This window comes from Gossypium arboreum, chromosome 10 (genome assembly GCF_025698485.1).
Source record: "Gossypium arboreum isolate Shixiya-1 chromosome 10, ASM2569848v2, whole genome shotgun sequence".
Taxonomy (NCBI): Eukaryota; Viridiplantae; Streptophyta; class Magnoliopsida; order Malvales; family Malvaceae; genus Gossypium; species Gossypium arboreum.
In genome coordinates, this window is record NC_069079.1 from 68,015,851 (window position 1) to 68,036,052 (window position 20,202).

General features: G+C 39.7%; 1 non-coding gene across 1 annotated transcript; it reads left to right on the forward strand.

The window, feature by feature from the left end:
- Window positions 1–19,747: 19,747 nt before the first annotated feature.
- Window positions 19,748–19,853, forward strand: LOC128282808 (small nucleolar RNA R71). Its single transcript, XR_008273162.1, has one exon. It is a non-coding gene; the product is annotated as a small nucleolar RNA R71 (small nucleolar RNA).
- Window positions 19,854–20,202: the final 349 nt, after the last annotated feature.

Below are 20,202 nucleotides of genomic sequence, written 5' to 3' on the forward strand. Positions count from 1 at the left end.
TATGAATGTTTAGCAAGATGGTTAAACTAGTGATTTATTGATTAAGCTCAAGGAGTTAAAGAAGGAGAATCAAGCAAGGGAAAGACGAAGGTCATCGAGTAGCCGACTTGGAACTATTTTACCCAACACGAGGTAAGTCATTAAGCACGTATTTGATATTGCTTAAATGATTGTAAAATTTATGCAATTGTGTTTAATGGGATGATATATATATATATAAATGTAAAAGAAATAGTGAAATGTGTAGAAAGTTTGCTTTCGGCACTAAGTGTCTTGGGCAATACGTGTGTACGGTGGCGAGATCGGCACTAAGTGTGCGTGTTGGAAATATATGGCACTAAGTGTGCAAGCTGGAAAAATACTGACCTTTGGGTGTGCGAGCTCGGAGGGTATGGCCTTTGTGTGTGCGGGCTTAAATTACGTGGCACTAAGTGTGCGAAATCGAGTAGTAAGCACTTGTGTGTGCGTACTCTATATATATGGAGGTGTGTCTCCATTGAATTGAGTATGGACAGCGGATCGGTAAGTACCTCGAGCTCATGACGAATAGAGAATACGTTCATGCTTGGGGTTGAATTTGGTAAGCCTTAAATCTATGTGATGATTGAAATTGTATGGTTGTGCTGGAAAATGAGTTAATGTGTAAAATGCTTGATTATCTTGTTGTGTAGAATATGAAATGTGGATGTATGAATTGGTACGAGATTGGACCGAAAGATCCATGTATTATGGTATAGATTCGATATGGACGAGTACCTAGCCTCATTTGTTGTACATGTAGTAGTAACTTTATCGGTGGATTGATGAATGCTTATGACTTACTGAGTTGTAAACTCACTCGGTGTTTTCTTGTCACCCATTTTAGGTCTCTTGGACTCAGATTGTTTGCGTGCTCGGAACCGTCGTTGAAGTCATCACACCGGCTGAAATCTTGTGGTATTGTTTTTGTTGTTGAAGAACATTTGGCATGTATAGGCTATTATATTTTGTCGAATTGTGGGTTGTAAACTTTAAGCCATGTGAAAATGGCCTATGTGGTCGTCGAGTGGGATGCTAGAACCTATAGCCACGAGTCTTAGAAACTCAAATTTTGATAAGGTGGCCATAATTTGTGTCATGTATGATGGATGATTAAGGCCAAGGAAAAAATTCATGAAATTTGCATAGTCTCTGCAGTAACTGTTGCGGACAGCAGCAGTGAGATGAGATTGAAAAATCACTAAAAATAGTAGAAGTAGAATTAAATAGTGAGTAAATTATGGAACTGAACCTTGATGAATCTATTTTTATATGGACAAAACGAAACGACCATATGAGCAGTATACTGAGAAATATTAAAGTTCTCGTGAGACAGGGCCAGAACGGTTTCTGGGTCCCCTGTCGCGACTTTGAAAATTTACCATAAATTATCCAGAAATAATTTGGAGTCATGCCTTATATGTACAGATTACATTTTGAGTCTAGTTTCATTAGAAACAAACGGAACCAGTATTAAAGCCCTGTACAGAGAGATATTCAAGTTGTAACGCATGAAGGTCAGAGCAGTCGATCCCTGTAACATGGGTGACTTTAACTAATAAACTGTACCAATTGGCCCAACCAAAAATTCTAAAAATAAATCCATGGATGGGTATATGAGCCTAAATTCAGGGAAAATTTACGAAACCAGTTTCCGAGTTTTTAAACTCGAGATATGATTTTTAAGGCGACGGTGACGCAGTTTTCCAGCCTGTCTAGAAATGCCAAATTGGTCGGTACTTTAAGAGGATTTGTCTCGTTAACCCTCGTGTCCGATAATCGCGATGGTCTCGGGTTTGGGGTGTTACAATTTAATTGGTATCAGAGCTATGGTTTAGTCGATTCTAGGACTACCATAGCGCGTGTGAGTCTAGCTATACATGCCAAATTGTTAGTGCTTAAAAATGTGATGACTTGACGGTTGAAATTTTTGTTTTGATTAGTAAATGGAACCCGGTAGAGAGACCCTTGGCGGATGACGTTGAAAGTGTAGCGGCTGCTCCACGCAAGGGACACCGCTGTTGAGCCTCGATCATCCATGAATAATCAAAATGAAGGGCGAAACAAGCCTTCTTCACTATGATGAATGAGTGGGTCGCATAATATGCCCGAACCAACCCGGCTGTCCAACCATTCCGAATTTAAATACTCCACCCCAAGAGCCCGCAATGCCTCCAGTTATTGATCCTGTGAGGTGAGTAAACCACCTGTGGACTTGATTAGGAAGCGCGGGCCGAGGAGTTCAAGGCCATAGTTCTTGATGATGCCGAAAAGGCCGAAGTTCGCTCGATAACACCATTAGAGTGTTAGATGAACTATCATGCACACCGATGAATGTCTTAAGTGTGCTATATCCTTGTTGCGAGACTCACTTACTATTGGTGGAGGACTTTAATTTCCATAGTCCCAAATGAACGAGTTACTTGGGATTTCTTTCAATCCAATTTGAAAGAAATACATTAGTCAACAGTTCATCGATCGAAGCGTAAGGAATTTTTGGAACTCAAGCAAGGCCGGATGATCAGATGTCTGAATCTGAACATGAGTTCGTAAGACTTAGTCGGTATGCTCGGGAGTGTGTGGCTGATGAGGTTGCGATGTGCAAAAGATTTGAAGAAGGATTGAATGAAGAGTTAAAGTTACTAGTGGGAATTTTGGAGATAAAGGAGTTCGTGACACTAGTCGAACGAGCACGCAAGGCGGAAGAACTTGGGAAGGAGAAGAAGAAGGCTGAATTTGAAGCAAGAGATTACCGTAAAAGATCGACGAGTAAAGCTCCGTTCTCGGCTGTAAAGAGGTTCGGGAGGACACCGAAGAAGTCGAGGACGATGCGGGAATTTCCATTAGAGCCCGACCATTGACGGACTCGAGCTACTTGATAGCTAGTGTGGGCAATAATCGTCAAGAGAGTGAATGCCCCAATGTGGAAGACGACACCTAGGTGAATGTTGGGGTAAGTATGTTAATAGGGCTGTTATGGATGCGGTTCAAGGACCACTTCATTAGAGATTGCACGAGCTAGATGAGAGGAATAAGACGCAAGGTGCAAGACCTAGTGGAACGACGGGTGGAGGTAGGCCCCGAGAATCTCTCGGAGGTAGGGGTGGTAATCGAGAGGAGCCTCTAATACGGTCGTCCGATTCGAGACCCGTGCTCTGCTAGAGCATATGCCATCCGCGCACGAGAGGAGGCATCCTCCCCGACGTTATCACCGGTACTTTTACTCTCTTTGATACTATTGTGATTGCATTGATTGACCCGGCTCTACTCACTCATATGTATGTGAAACCTTAGCATCCAAAGAAGACTCTACCGTTGAGTCTCTGAGTTCGTAATTCGAGTGTCAAACCCTTTGGGTCAATACGTGCTTGTTGATAAAGTGTGCAAGAGATGCCCCTAATAATTCGAGAATCTGTTTTCCGGCCGATCTGATGCTTCTACCATTTCATGAATTCGATGTTATTCTTGGTATGGATTGGTGACCGTACATGATGCGGTGGTGGATCGCAAAAGGAAAACCATTGATTTGAGGAGTGCAAATAATGAGGTAGTCCAAGTCGAGTCTCTCGATTTAAAAGGAGCGCCAACGATAATATCCTCTATGACCGCTCGGAGGTATGTGAAAAAGGGGTGTGAAACATACCTTGCGTATGTGTTTGGAAGTAAAGAGACGGAAAGGAAACTCGAATCGGTACCAGTGGTTTGTGAGTATTCAGATGTTTTTCCGAGGAGTTACCGGATTGCCACCGGTTCGAGAAGTGGAATTCGCATCGGTTGTACCGGTACTACGCCGATTTCAATAGCCCCGTATCGTATGGCATTAACGGAATTAAAGGAATTGAAGGTTCAATTGCAAGAATTGACGGATAGAGGTTTCGCTCGACCGAGTTTTTCTCCATGGGGCGCTTTGTATTGTTTGTGAAGAAGAAGGACGGAACCATGAGGTTGTGCATCGACTATCGTCAACTCAATAAAGTGACGATAAAGAATAAATATCCATTGCCACGAATTGACGATTTGTTTGATTAATTAAAGGGAGCCTCGGTGTTTTCAAAGATAGATTTGAGGTCGGGGTACTATCAGTTGAGGGTCCGAGAATCGGACATACCCAAAACCGCTTTTAGAACGAGGTACGGTCACTACGAATTCTTGGTGATGCCGTTTGGGCTCACTAATGCCCTTGCGGTGTTTATGGATTTAATGAATAGAATTTTCAGGCCATACTTGGATCGGTTCGTAGTTGTATTTATCGATGGCATTTTGGTCTATTCGAGAGATGAAACTGAACATGCTGAACACCGAGGCTAGTGTTGCAAATCTTACGAGATAAGCGATTATACATAAAGTTAAGTAAATGTGAATTTTGGTTGAAAGAGGTTAGCTTTTTGGGGCACGTGGTGTCCGTGACGGTGTCGGTGGACCGAACAAAATTCGCCATAGTCGATTGGAAACCACCAAGGAATGTTACCGGTTAGGAGCTTTTTGGGGCTTGCGGTTATTACCGACGATTTGTAAAAGGTTTCTCGACGATAGCCACGCCAATGACGGCTACTCCAAAAGGATGTTAAGTTCGAATGGACGGAGAAATGTCGAAAAGTTTCGATCAACTGAAAGCTTATTTGGTGAAGCCCCAATTCTAGTGCAACCCGAATCGGGCAAAGAGTTTGTCATTTATAGTGACGCATCCCTACTTGGGTTGGGTTGCGTATTGATGCAAGAAGGGCGAGTTGTGGCCTGCGCGTCGAGGCAATTAAAGCCACATGAGAAAAATTATCCGACCCATGATCTCGAATTGGTCGCCATCGTATTCGCCTTAAAGATATGGCGACATTACTTATTTGGTGAGAAGTGCCATGTGTATTCGGATCACAAAAGTCTCAATATTTGATGACCCAAAGAGACTTAAATCTGCGACAAAGGCGATGGCTCGAGTTGTTAAAAGATTATGAGCTCGTCATTGATTATCACCGGGAAGGGCTAATGTGGTTGCGGATGCCTTAAGCGGAAATCACTTTGTTTGCTTTATGAAGCGATGAATGTACACTTGTCTATCCTACCCGACAATGTGTTAGTAGCTGAATTGAAAGCCAAACCATTATTGATACGTCAAATTCGTGAAGCTCGAAAGTCGATGATGAGTTGGTTGCAAAACGGGATGAGTGTGTTCGAACAAGGACTCGAATTTCAAATCAATGATGACGATTGTTTGAGGTTGAAGTCGTCTGTGTTCCAAAGAATTGAAACTTATTCCAATAATTTTGAACGAAGCCCATTGTAGCCGAATGGGAATCCACCGGGAGTACGAAGATGTACAACGATTTGAAACGTCGGTTTTGGTGGCATGGTATGAAACGAGACATCTCGATTTTGTTTGAGATGTTTAATATGTCAACAAGTGAAAGCGGAACATCAAGTGCCTTGAGATTACTTCACCGATCACGATACCCGAGTGGAAATGGGATCGAGTCACAATGGACTTTGTATCCGGACCGCCATTGTCGTGAGTAAGAAGGATGCGATTTGGGTCGTTGTCGATAGACCGACTAAGTCGGCTCACTTTATCCCCGTACGTAAGGATTTTTCAATGGACAAACTAGCCGAATTGTGCGTTTCTCAGTTGTGAGATTACACGGGTGCCTATTTCCATCGTGTCGGATAGAGATCCGAGATTTACCTCGCGATTTTGGAAGAAATTGCAAGAAGCTTTGGGTACCAAGTTGCATTTCAAGACCGCCTTTCACCCCCAAATCGATGGTCAATCCGAACGGATAATTCAAATACTCGAGGACATGTTGAGATGTTGTATCCTTGAGTTTAGTGGTTCATGGGAGCAGTATCGCCTTTGATTGAATTCGCACAACAATAGCTTTCAATCAAGTATTAAGATGGCGCCTTACGAGGCTTTATCTGATCGTAAATGCCGTACCCATTATTCGGGTGAACTTAGTGAAGGTAAATTCTTGAGGTTGATTTGGTTAAGGTTGCCGAGCAAAGAGTTCGAGTAATTCGTGAAAGTTTGAAAGTCGCGCCGGATCGCCAAAAGTCGTATGCGGATTTGAAAAGAAAAGATATTGAATATCGGGTTGGAGACAAGGTCTTTCTCAAAGTTTCACCTTGGAAGAAGGTGCTTAGATTTGGCCGTAAGGGAAAATTGAGTCCGAGGTTCATCGGTCCGTATGAAGTATCCGAACGAGTTGGACCAAGAGCGCATCGATTAATTTTACCCCGAGCTTGAAAGGATCCACAACGTTTTCCATGTCTCAATGCTTCGACGATATAGGTCGATCCATCGCACGTAATCGCTCCGTCGAGATTGAGATTCACCTAATTTGAGCTATGAAGAGGAATCGGTTCGCATTCGATGCGTGAAGTAAAAGAGTTGCGCAATAAGAAAATCCCATTAGTGAAGGTGTTGTGGCATAAACACGAATTGAAGAAGCCACTTGGGAACTCGAGGACTCTATGAAAGAGCGATACCCAAACCTATTTATCGGTAAGATTTTCGGGGACGAAAATTTTGTAAGTGGGGAGAGTTGTGACATCCCTAATTTGACCCTAGTCGGAAAGTGGTTTGGGACCACTAAACCGAGTCTTATAAGTAATTAAAAGTTATATTCTATGTTTATGATGTTAGTAAATGCATGTGTGAAAGTTTCATGCATTAATTTGATCATTTCTATGTGAATTTATTAAAATGGACTTGTATGAAACATTGTTGAAAGGTGATAGGCTAATCTTACAATGGTCTAATAGTACATGCATGCAAAAGAGTGGTTTTGCATGTCAATTTGCCCAAAAAAGGGAAGAGTGGCCGCCATGACAAGAATATGGGCAAGGAACATGTTTCCAACATGTTTAGTTAGTGGATTATGTAGAAAAAATAAAGAAATGAAAAAAATGAGCATGGATGCCCCCCTTTTGTTGCCGTGAGTAGAGGAAAAAGAAAGGAAAAATTTGTTCATCCATTCTCAAATCTTGGCTGAAAATACTAAGGGAAAAAGGAAGGATTTTTGCTTCATGCTTGGTTTAGAAGAGAACTAGAAGGAGATTTGGTCATACTTGTGTCAAGATTAAGGTATGTTTGAGGTTGTGTCATGAGATTCATGCATGTTTTAGTTGCTAACTTGATGTTCATGTTAGCCCATGGTTCAAATCCTTGTTATGCCATGGAAGCGGTATTTGGCCAAGGTTGATATTGTGTTAAAGCCATTGCATGCTAAATGTGAAGCTTGTTGATGATACATGTAATGATGGATTGACTACTCTTGAAATTTCTTTTAGCATTCTTGAGTAAGACATGGAGTTTTCTTTGTTTAACCATGACCAAAAATTGAAAGGGGATGGTGTGGGATGTATTCGCCATGGCATGCTCATAAGTGCGATTTATGCTTGTTGCATGATAGGTAAAAATTTGTGTTTTGATATATGTGCATATGTGTTTGTACATGATGTTACAAATGGATGTGAAAATATATGCTAGATTGGGAAAATTTGATTAAATGTTCATGAGATGAAATTAGGTGATTAAAAGATGTTAGTTGACATTGTACATATATATATATATATTCGGCCATTAAAGTGAGTATGTAGGTAATGTTGAATCAAGTTTTTGGTGCATATTCGGTTAGGTGTATAATCGACCAAATGGGCGATTAGTAAGAATGGTTGCCGAATATACAAGCATACATATGCATGTGTAGTTGAATTATGAATGTTTAGCAAGATGGTTAAACTAGTGATTTATTGATTAAGCTCAAGGAGTTAAAGAAGGAGAATCAAGCAAGGGAAAGACGAAGGTCATCGAGTAGCCGACTTGGAACTATTTTACCCAACACGAGGTAAGTCATTAAGCACGTATTTGATATTGCTTAAATGATTGTAAAATTTATGCAATTGTGTTTAATGGGATGATATATATATATAAATGTAAAAGAAATAGTGAAATGTGTAGAAAGTTTGCTTTCGGCACTAAGTGTCTTGGCAATACGTGTGTACGGTGATTGAGATCGGCACTAAGTGTGCGTCTTTGGAAATATATGGCACTAAGTGTGCAAGCTGGAAAAATACTGACCTTTGGGTGTGCGAGCTCGGAGGGTATGGCACTTGTGTGTGCGGGCTTAAATTACGTGGCACTAAGTGTGCGAAATCGAGTAGTAAGCCTTGTGTGTGCGTACTCTATATATATGGAGGTGTGTCTCCATTGAATTGAGTATGGACAATGGATCGGGTAAGTACCTCGAGCTCATGACGAATAGAGAATACGTTCATGCTTGGGGTTGAATTTGGTAAGCCTTAAATCTATGTGATGATTGAAATTGTATGGTTGTGCTGGAAAATGAGTTAATGTGTAAAATGCTTGATTATCTTGTTGTGTAGAATATGAAATGTGGATGTATGAATTGGTGCGAGATTGGACCGAAAGGTCCGAGGTATTATGGTATAGATTCGATATGGACGAGTACCTAGCCTCATTTGTTGTACATGTAGTAGTAACTTTATCGGTGGATTGATGAATGCTTATGACTTCTTGAGTTGTAAACTCACTCGGTGTTTTCTTGTCACCCATTTTAGGTCTCTTGGACTCGTATTGTTGCGTGTTTCGGAACCGTCGTTGAAGTCATCACACCGGCTGAAATCTTGTGGTATTGTTTTTGTTGTTGAAGAACATTTGGCATGTATAGGCTATTATATTTTGTCGAATTGTGGGTTGTAAACTTTAAGCCATGTGAAAATGGCCTATGTGGTCGTCGAGTGGGATGCTAGAACCTATAGCCACGAGTCTTAGAAACTCAAATTTTGATAAGGTGGCCATAATTTGTGTCATGTATGATGGATGATTAAGGCCAAGGAAAAAATTCATGAAATTTGCATAGTCTCTGCGAGAATATTGCGGACAAAGAAGAAGTGAGATGAGATTGAAAAATCACTAAAAATAGTAGAAGTAGAATTAAATAGTGAGTAAATTATGGAACTGAACCTTGATGAATCTATTTTTATATGGACAAAACGAAGCGACCATATGAGCAGATATCTTGAGAAATATTAAAGTTCTCGTGAGACAGGGCGTAACGGTTTCGGGTCCCCTGTCGCGACTTTGAAAATTTACCATAAATTATATGTAGAGATTCCATTTTGAGTCTAGTTTCATTAGAAACAAACGGAACCAGATAAAGCCCATGCAGAGAGATATTCAAGTTGTAGCATACGAAGGTTAGAGCGATCGATCCTCAGTAACATGGGTGACTTTAACTAATAAATCTGTACCAATTGGCCCAACCAAAATTCTAAAAATAAATCCATGGATGGGTATATGAGCCTAAATTGGGAAAATTTACGAAACCAGTTTCTAAGTTTTTAAACTCGAGATATGATTTTTAAGGCGACGGTGACGCAGCTTTTCCACTGCCCGAAATGCCAAATTGGTCGGTACTTTAAGAGGATTTGTCTCGTTAACCCCTCGTGTCCGACACCAGCGATAGTCTCGGGTTTGGGGTGTTACAATGACGACGGTAGTCTGTTAGTAGAACTGCAAGTTAGGCCGACCTGGGTGGATGAGATTAAGGAAAAACAGTCAAGGGATAAGTCCTTGGTTTCTCGATTCTGGCAGGCTAAGAATGGGGATACTTCTGAGTTCAGACTGAACAATGAGGGAGTTCTGTGTTACCGAGGTAGAGTTTGTATTCCGAAGGACTCTGACTTGAGGCAAGCAATTCTGAAAGAAGCTCATGGAGGTCTGTGTGCTATGCATCCTGGAGGGAGTAAAATGTATCGCGACTTAAAGGAGTTGTATTGGTTACCTAGAATGAAGCGAGAGGTAATGGAAGTTATGGGAAAATGTCTTACTTGTCAGCAAGTGAAAGCTGAAAATCAGTTACCTTCCAGACTTTTGCAGCCAGTAAAAGTACCACTTTGGAAGTGGGAGAGGGTAACCATGGATTTTCTAATTATTCACTTCAGAAGTTAGCCAAATTGTATGTGGCGAAAATAGTGCGACTTCACGGAATGTTGTGTCAATTATTTCTGATCGAGATCCTAGATTCACATCTCGATTTTGGCAAAAGTTGCATGAGGCGTTGGGTACGTGGTTGAACTTTAGTACAGCCTTTCATCCTCAGACTGATGGTCAGTCGGAAAGGGTTATTCAAATTCTGGAAGACATGTTGAGGGGATACGTTGTTGACTTTTGAGGCAGTTGGGAGGATTATTTACCTTTGGCAGAGTTTGTATACAACAACAGTTATCAGGAAAGTATTCAAATGGCTCTTTATGAGGCACTGTATGTGTGAAGATATCGTACACCTAGTTGTTGGATCGAGTTGGGTGAACGACAGGTTCTTGGACCTGAGTTGGTGGCAGATACTGAGGATAAGGTCAAGTTGATTAGAGATCGGTTGAAGGAAGCATCTGATAGACAGAAGTCATATGCAGATTTGAAGCGTAAGGAAATTAAGTACTCTGTGGGTGATATGGTCTTCTTGAAGGTTTTGCCTTGGAAGAAAATATTAAGGTTTGGGAGGAAAGGCAAGTTAAGTCTGCGGTTCATTGGGCCTTCTTGGATTCTTAAGCAAGTGGGTCCAGTGGCTTATCAGTTGGAGCTACCTCCAGAGTTGGATAGGATTCATGATGTCTTTCTCCATGTTAAGGCGGTATCGTTCTAACCCTACTCATGTTGTTCCGGTTGCAGAGATCGAGGTCCAAACAGACTTGACTTTTGAGGAAGAGCCTGTGCAAAATTTGGATCGAGATGTTAAGATTTTGAGGAGGAAATCAGTTCCGCTAGTAAAGGTGCTATGGTGTAACCATGGCAGAGAGGAAGCTACTTGGGAGCCAGAAGTGGCAATGCGTCAACAATATCCTCATCTGTTTGATTCAGGTAAACTTTTGAGGACGAAATCTCTTTAAGGAGGGTAGAGTTGTAACGCCCCAATTTTTGGGTTTTCTATGTTTCTGTGATTTTTAAAATTTGTGTGTGTTCTGGTTGGTTAAAATATATATTTTAGTAGGTTAGTGGTCCTTTGGAAGGCCCAAACTTAAGTTAAATCCGTGGTAGTCTTCGAAATTTTAATTTTATGAACAGGTGATGCAATTGGCGTTTGGGCTTTTAAGAGTAAAGGGGTAAAAGATGACACAAAAAGGAGTGTGGTGGAGTGGCAAGGTGGCACCACTTAGGGGACAAGGAAGTGACGCCATAGAGGAAGCAAGGGGTCCAAGGTTCAAGTCTTGGCTCTTGCAATATATTTTGGTTTTTCTTTTCAATAAATCTGGAAGTAAGTAGATGCGCTTTAAAGTTTAATGTGTTGGATTTATGACACAAATGAGTTGATGGCCTAGTGGTGGTGGCGTGAGTTGGCATGTGAGAGGACTTTGGTTCGAATCCCTTGGCACGCAAAGGTTGATTATTTTACTATGTTGGGACGGCAAGAGTTGGTGTTGGTTTTAAACTCTATTGATAGAGGGATCCCACATCGGGAAGCTAACATAAGAGTAGATGGAGAGCTGGCTTTAAATAGAGCAAACCATGAGGAGAGTAGGCATACCCTTCTTGGCTGATCCCTTTTGCTTTGTGACATGCTCGTTTGGGTTGGGCGTCAGCTAAGAGTGTTTGGAGCGCGAATTAACTGCAGTCTCCTAACAGGTGTGTATTTCTCATTACTCTAGCAGTAGGATGGCTATTTCGAGCCGCGATGGGCTAAAATGGGCCATGTGGTCCCAATGGGTCCGTAGGCCCAAGTGGATAAGTTGTAGAATTACTAAAATACCCTTGTAAGGTAAGACTACCGATTTACCCCTAGAGGGTAAAATGACTATTTTGCTCTGCGTGCGTAAATGACTAACTTGTGTGATGATTGGGTTAGTTGACGTGGATTTATGTTAGTTATCATTAATTCGTAAGTCTAATGTGTTAGTAATCGATTGTAGGATTATTGCGTGGGAGATATCATCATCAATCGTCATCAACCAGGTCTGTAAACGACACCCTCCCTTAGACTGAATCGGTAAAAGCCAAAATATCGAAACGTTGGTATTTTGTGAACTCGCAAGCGTGCGAGTGCTAGTGAGATAGTTGTTAATAAATATGGTGCATTTGGATGATTAGAGTGCAGAGTGTGCATTTTCGTGCACAACGATATTTTTGGGCTTAATGGGCCGAAAACGGGCCAATGGGCCAAAGGACCCACTTCGGTAAAAAGACGAGGTAAGTACTTCGGATTACTTGGTAAACATTAGAATGAGCATGAAACCTTAGCAATAGGTAATAATTACTGAAATACCCTTATGCATGCAAAATTACGATTTTAACCCTAGGGTTATTTTTTTCTAAAAAGCATGATGTTCATTTACGTATCGTATGCCATGACATATTATTTCATTGCATGGGACATGGGTTTATATTGATGGAGGAAGTGTTCAGCGACCTCATTGCAATCTGGTGGCCTCGCCACATATATCTGTTCTGGTGACTTCGTCACAATATCTGGCAACCTCGCTGCAATTTGGTGGCTTCATCACACACACACACACATATATATATATATATATATATATATGTATGTATCTGTTCTGGTGGCCTAGCCACAATATCTGTATCTGGTGATTTCGTCACAATATCTGGTAGCCTCGCTGTAATTTCTATGGTGTGTAGCAGTTGGGTGGGTCGAGTAGTCTCCCCACATGGTGTAAGGCTGGTACGGGGGTGTTATGGATGGCTCTGGGTTGGGATTTCTACATTCATGATATATTTTCTCTGTATCTGCTATGGGCCTATGGGTTTCATTCTGATTTCTGTACTGGGCCAAGGCCCAGATAAGTCTGACTCTGAGGTTTGATCTGTTTTGGGCTATGGTTGGGTTATGTTACACACTGAGTTTACCAAACTCACCCTTTATTTTCATCTCTGTAGGAAATCCCCAACCATAGTAGGCTTGCAGCTGTAAGGGATTCAGAGTGGCCACATCATCTGCAAAGTTGGTTTTTCTAAGTTAGTTTATTTTTATTTTTTTTATATTCTGATTTAATTTTGGGTTTTAAGTTGTAAAAAGGCCGCTATTTAAATTTCTTTTTTCCGCAATGGTTTTATTTTCTGATTATATTTATACTATGACGAAACTGCTAGTGTTAGGCTACGCGGGTTTTCAAAATTAATGAACGCTTTCAAGACTCAATAAGCACAACAAATGGATAGCCTAAAGATTGATAAACCGACTTTTCATTCAACCGTTGTTTTTACAAAGACCACCCCAATCACTTAAACCAACGAATGCATACTAAGTCGTAAGTCCATGTGACACGTCAGATCTGGCCGTAACGTCTGGGCTGGGTTTGGGGTGTTACACTCTTAGAACCTGGAACTGTAAGTTTCTTGAGAATTTCTTGCAGATTTTCACGATTAATATTGCTCATGAATGAAGAATATTCGTCATTTTCAGAATCAGGTAATTCAAAGAATTCATTAATAGCGTTTGAGGTTATTGGTACCTTGATTCCACGAACAGGAACTTTCGTCAATTCGCTTGAGATTAAATTCGCATAAAATTCGCGAACTAATTCCTCATCCACGCTAGGTCTTTTCTCACAAAACAACTCGCAATTGAGAGTTTCAGTAACCTGACGAATGCGAGCCATGAAATCAATGTAATTGCTTTCTTTCAGTGTAAAGCCTTTTCTTGGATGCATCTGTTGATTTTTTAAAATAGTCTCTGATCTCGCTTTGGTTTCTTCACAATGGAATTTATTTTGTGATTCATCAATTTGGGAAGTGGCACAAGTTCTCTTGCGAGACATGATTAACCTGAACATAAGATGGCAATTATTTCTCAAAAATTTAATTAGTATAAACTATTAATAAGTCAATAAATTGAAAAAATTAAATAATTAAAATTTAGGAGAATAATTCATCTTACCACCCTTTTTTATAAAATTTAAGAACTTCTAAAAAAATAATTAAAGATTGAAAGACGTCAAGTTTAGGATAGATTGGGGGGTTTTCGACTAAGGATGTTGGTACGAGTGGTAGGGTTGATGTGCCGTGCGGATGGGCGTGAGAGCAGGTAGTAGCGTGGGAGTAGGCTTGGCGAACTACTGGTGCTGGATGGCGACAGGTGTGGTGACAAGGAGCGGCTGCCAGCGCGGTTGTGTGCGTGGGCTGCTGGGTGCATACTTGCCGATTGGTGCTATCGGCAGTGTTGCTGCTCGGGAGCTGTGACACTAGGTGATGTGATGGGTTTTAGATGGTAGGTTTGATTGATGAATAATGGAGAATGTTGGTGGTATTTATAATGAGGGGAGTAGGAATTGAAGTAGAATTCTTAGAACAATTTAATAATATAATTATTCTAAGTTCTAATCCTATATAAAGTTAACAACATTTAATAATTAATATACGACATATTGAATTATTATTTGTTATTAATTTATTAAAGATAAAACTTATTAAATAAAATATGATTAAATTAAAACTAATCCTAATTCAATGCAAAAGTTGATAATAATTAATATATATTATAATGGATATAATTATATATTAATGATTATCATCTTTTTATTAAATTAAAACATTTATTCTAGATGCCGTAAAAATATTTACAAAAGAAAAGCATCTAATTTTTAATATTTACAAAAAGAACAACCGAATTTTGAAAATAATTCAATTAAGTACCTAGACTGAAAGAAAATTTGAAATTGAGTTGCAATTTAGAACTTGGATCAAATTTGACCCTTTTATTTGAAAAACTAAAAATTTATTTCGCCATTTAGGGAATAATTTCTAGGAAAAGTATGTTAAAATCAATTCCCGGGAAAGATTGGAGGGGTCACAAGCGGTCCCACTTAAGTTCTAATCTCCTCAACAGAATTCATTTAAACATACTAATCCTGAAAATATACCCTAAATCATTTATTTAAATAAAAAAAATAAGAAAATTTAAATATCTGATAAAATGATTGAGATTTGATCCCGTTCAATTTTATCTCCCTAGTAATGTTTCAAGCGCTAAGCATTGTCTCGGAAATTACCTCCCTTACTTTAAAGTTCAGCAACTCCATATGGATAAACTTGGTGAATTGTAAATGGACCGGACTAACACGATTTTAACCTATCGGGAAAGAACCGTAATCTAGAATTAAATAACAAGACTTGCTGACCTGCTTCAAATTCTTGAACTCGAATGTGCTTGTCATGCTATTTCTTAAGTCTTTCCTTGAGTAATTTGGCATTCTCATATGAGAACATCCGAAATTCTTCTAACTTATTGAGTTGGAGCATTCATTTCTCTTTAGCAAGCTTAAGATCCAAGTTGAGTTGTTGAAGAGCCCAGTAAGCTTTGTGTTCTAACTCCAAGGGCAGATGACAGACTTTCCCAAAGACCCACCCGTAGGGTGACATCCCTAAAGGTGTCTTGTACCCTGTCATTTAAGCCTATATAGCATCATCCAGTCTTCTGGACTAGTCTCGTCTATTCAGGAAAACTACCTTCTCAAGTATGCCTTTGATTTCTTTATTTGCCAATTTAGCTTGCCCATTCGTCAGAGGATGGTAAGTTGTGGCAACCTTGTGCTTCACTCCATGTTTGTCGAGTAACCATTTCAACCACTTGTTCACAAAATGGGAGCCTTCATCACTGATGATGGCTCTTGGGGTTCTAAACCTTGTGAATACATGCTTCTATAAAAACTTCATCACAACTTTAGCATCACTCATCGGATATGCCTTGGCTTCAACCCATTTAGACAAATTGTCTACTGCTACCAATATGTACCTGTGACCAAAAGAGGGAGGAAAAGGACCGAGAAAATCAATACCCCAAACATCAAACAATTCCACTTAATTAATGTTTGTTCGAGGCATCTCATTTCTATTGGTGACATTTCCAACCCTTTGACATCAATCACAACTCTTTACGTAATCATATGCGTCTTTAAATAGTGTTGGCCAAAAGAATCTAGCTTGTAATACTTTGGTCGCAGTACGTGCACCTCCGAAGTGTCCCCCCGCTCGAAGTTGAGTGGCAATGGTATAAGATCTTATGAATTTCATCTTTTACCATGCATCTCCTGATCATTTGATCTACACACTTTTTAAACAAATATGGCTATTCCAAAAAATAGTACTTCACATCATGAAGAAACTTTTTCTTTTGATACGTCTTATCGTTCAGCATCAAACCACAAGCTAAATAGTTGGCAATATTAGCAAATCAAGGGGTATTATAGACATGATTTACCTTTATTATGTGCTCATCTGGAAATGTCTCTTGAATTGGTATAAGAAGAGAGTTCCCTTATTACGGCTCCAATCTGGACTAATGGTCTGCTACTTGGTTTTCTACTCTCTTTCGATCTTGAATTTCTAGATCAAACTCTTGAAGTAGAAGTACCCATCGAATCAATCTCAGCTTAGCATATTTCTTGGCAAGTAAATACTTAATTGTCGAATGGTCCGTGTAGACAGTCACCTTGGTACCTCCAAGGTAAGATCGAAACTTGTCAAAACCAAACACAATAGCAAGTAACTCTTTCTCTGTTACCGTATAATTCAGTTGAGCTCCTGTCAGAGTCTGACTTACGTAGTAGATGGGATGAAAAGATTTGTTCCTTCCCAGGCCCATGATAGCTCCTATTGCGAAGTTACTTGCGTCACACACCAGTTTAAATGGAAATTTCCAATTTGGTGTGACAATTATGGGTGCCGAAACTAACCGACTCTTCAAATTTTTAAAAGCTATTAAACACTCCTCATCAATTTTGAATGTTGTGTCCTTCTCCAATAATTTGCATAAGGGTTTAGCAATTTTGGAGAAGTTCTTGATAAATCTTCGATAGAAATTGGCATGGCCCAAAAAGCTCTTAACACCCTTTGCAGATGTTGGAGGTGGGAGTTTCTCAATAACGTCTACCTTTGCTTTATCTACCTCGATTCCATGTCTTGTTATCTGATGCCCTAGAACATTACCCTCTCGTACCATGAAATGGCACTTTTTCCAGTTGAGTACAAGGATTGTTTCTTCGCTTCGCCTTAGTACATTAGCTAGATTGGCTAGGCAATCATCATATGTATCTCCAAATATAGAAAAATCATCCATAAAGACTTCCAAGTATTTTTCAACCTTGTCAGTAAAAATAGACATCATACATTGTTGAAATGTAATAGGTGCATTACATAAACCAAATGGCAAGTTTATAAATGCAAATGTACCGTATGGGTAGGTGAATGTTACCTTGTGTTGATCTTCTATTGCTACTGTAATCTGGTTATACCCTAATTATCCATCGAGGAAACAGTAATAGTCTCACCCCATGAGTCTATCCAGCTTCTGGTCCAAGAACGGAAAAAGAAAGTAATCTTTCCTAGTCACCTTGTTCAGATTCTGGTAATCAATGCAAATTCTCCATCTCGTAACTGTGCTAGTTGGTATCAACTTCTTATTCTCGTTCGACTGTAATATCTCATTTCTTTGGTATGCACTGGACCGAACTTACCCATGAACTGGCCGAAATGGGGTAAATTATACCTACATCTAACCATTTGATGATTTCCTTTTTCACTACATCTTTCATGATGGGGTTCAGTCTTCGTTGTCCATCAATCGTCCCTTTTTCACCATCTTTTGAGATAATCTAGTGCATGCATATAGATGGGATAATACCGTGAATATCGGCTATGGTCCATCTGATAGCCTTCTTGAATTCTTTCAATACTAGGATGAGTTTCTCTTCTTGCTCAATAGTTAATTCTGCTGAAACAATCATAATAAAAGTAGAAGCGTTACCTAAATAAACATATTTTAAATGTGAGGGAAGTACCTTGAGTTCTAATTTAGGTGGCTCCTTCATTGACGCTTCTGATTGGGCATAATCCCTGTTCTCTAACTCCAAAGATTCAAAATAGGATTGTAGATTAAATCCCTTTTGATTAGCTTCTAACAAAGCTAAGTATTCATCATTCTCTTCATCATTTGGAGGGTCTGATGTCAAAATTTGTTCTGATGGGTCCTCAATATAGTTGAGTTCCTTTTCCACAATTAAATCCTCTAAATCGGACACTGTAGAACAATCATCAATTGTGTCAGGAAATTGCATAAACTTAAAAACATTAAATGTTACCTGATCATCTTGAACACACATAGTAAGCTCGCCTTTCTGCACATCAATAAGGGTCCTTCCAGTTGCTAGATAAGGCCTTCCTAAGATTATTGGCACTTCGTTGTTTGCTTCAAAGTCTAGAACAACAAAGTCAACAGGAAGGATAAATTTGTCTACTCATACCAATATGTCCTCAATTTTTCCTTCTAGATGTGCTAAGGATCGATCTGCTAATTGAAGTGTAACCGTAGTAGGTCTAACTTCACCTATCCCCAAGTTCTTAAATACTGACATGGGCATCAAGTTGATACTCGCACCCAAGTCACATAGTGCATTACCACAATATGTTGCTCCAATGTTGCAAGTTATGGTAAAACATCCAGGATCCTTCAACTTTGAGGGTAGTTTGTTTTGAAGATATGCACTGTATCCATTCGTAAGGGCTACTGTCTCAAATTATCCAAGTCTTCATTTTTTTATAGGATATCCTTCATGAATTTGATGTAGCTCAGCATCTGTTCAAGTGCTTCAACCAACGAGATGTTGATATGAAGTTACTTGAGTACATCTAAGAACTTCTTGAATTTAATTTCCTACATTTGCTTCTGAAGTCTTTGAGGGTAAGGTGGTCGAGGTTTCTTTACTAGAACTGGTTGATTTGTCTTCTGTGGCAATTCTACATCTAACAAAGTTGTTAACTTATTAGAATTAGTTTGTTGAAAAGTTACCTTTTCGAATTTTGCATATTCTGGTTCTAGTGGAACTGGAATTTCAACACTCGGTTGAACTTCCTTCGAGTCTTGAGCATCAGCTGGCTCCTTTTCAACTTCGACAGTGTTGGGTTCTAATGTCTTTCCACTCCTTAATGTCAATGCTTTACAATGCTCCTTCCCTGGATTCCTCATGTTCTTCGTATCACTAGGTAAAGCACCTTGTGATCGGTTTTTGAGTTCAGTTGCAAGTTGACCCATTTGGTTTTCCAGTTTTTTTTAATGTAGCTACTTGGCTTTGGATTAAGGCATCATTCTTGGCTATGTATGCCTTCAACAAGTTTTCAAAGCCATTAGATGGTTCAACTTGAGGTTGTTTCTGAACTTGTTAGGTAAAAATAGGTGGTTGGGTCGGTCTAGGTTGGGCATATATGTTACTGGGTCTAGCCCCTTAGTTACTCCAGAAGAAATTAGGGTGGTTTCACCACGACAGGTTATAAGAATTGGATTGCAGTCCTTGCCTTCCTTGATTTTGATTCTGGTTACCAATGTAATACACAGATTCTGGGTTCGATGGCCATTCTTCGAACAAATGTCCTTCCCCACAATAGACACAGGCTATATTTTCAACTTGATTCGGTGGCTAAGCTGCAAAACTATTAAACCCATTAGTGGTAATACTTTTAGGCATTGATGATATGGATGATACTTGAGATGCGAGTGAAGTGAGAGCGTCCACTTCATGTATTCTAGCTACTCATCTTCCTGGCACTGCTTGATTGATTGGCCATTGATAATTATTACTGGCAATCCTCTCATTGATTTCATAAGTCTCATTATAAGACTTAAAAATGATAGCACTATTAGAAGAAGCGTCCACTACCATTCTTGTGTGTGCATTAAGACCATTATAAAACGTCTCAAGTTGGATACAATAAGGGATTTCGTGAGGAGGGCACTTTCGTAATAATTCTTTGTAGTTTTCTCATACCCATACAAGCACTCATCATCCATTTGTTGGAAAGCAGTGATCTCATTCTTCAACTTAGCATTCTTGTTAGGCGGGAAATACTTCATGAGGAATCTTTCTGCTAACTCATGCCATGTGGAAATTAAATTTGGTGGCAATAAGTTCAACTAGGCTCGAGCTCTGTCCTTTAGTGAATATGGGAACAACTTCAATCGTAATGCATCTTCAGGTACTCCAGCTAACTTAAAACAATCGCTTACCACCATAAACAGTCTTAAGTGAAGATGAGGATCTTAGGTAGGCATTCCACTGAATTGACCCACTGTCTGAAGCATCTGAAACATGACTGGCTTCGGCTCGAATTGTTGTGCCACAATTTCGGGTCTCTTAATACCTAGATTAAGATAATTAAACACCAGCATGACA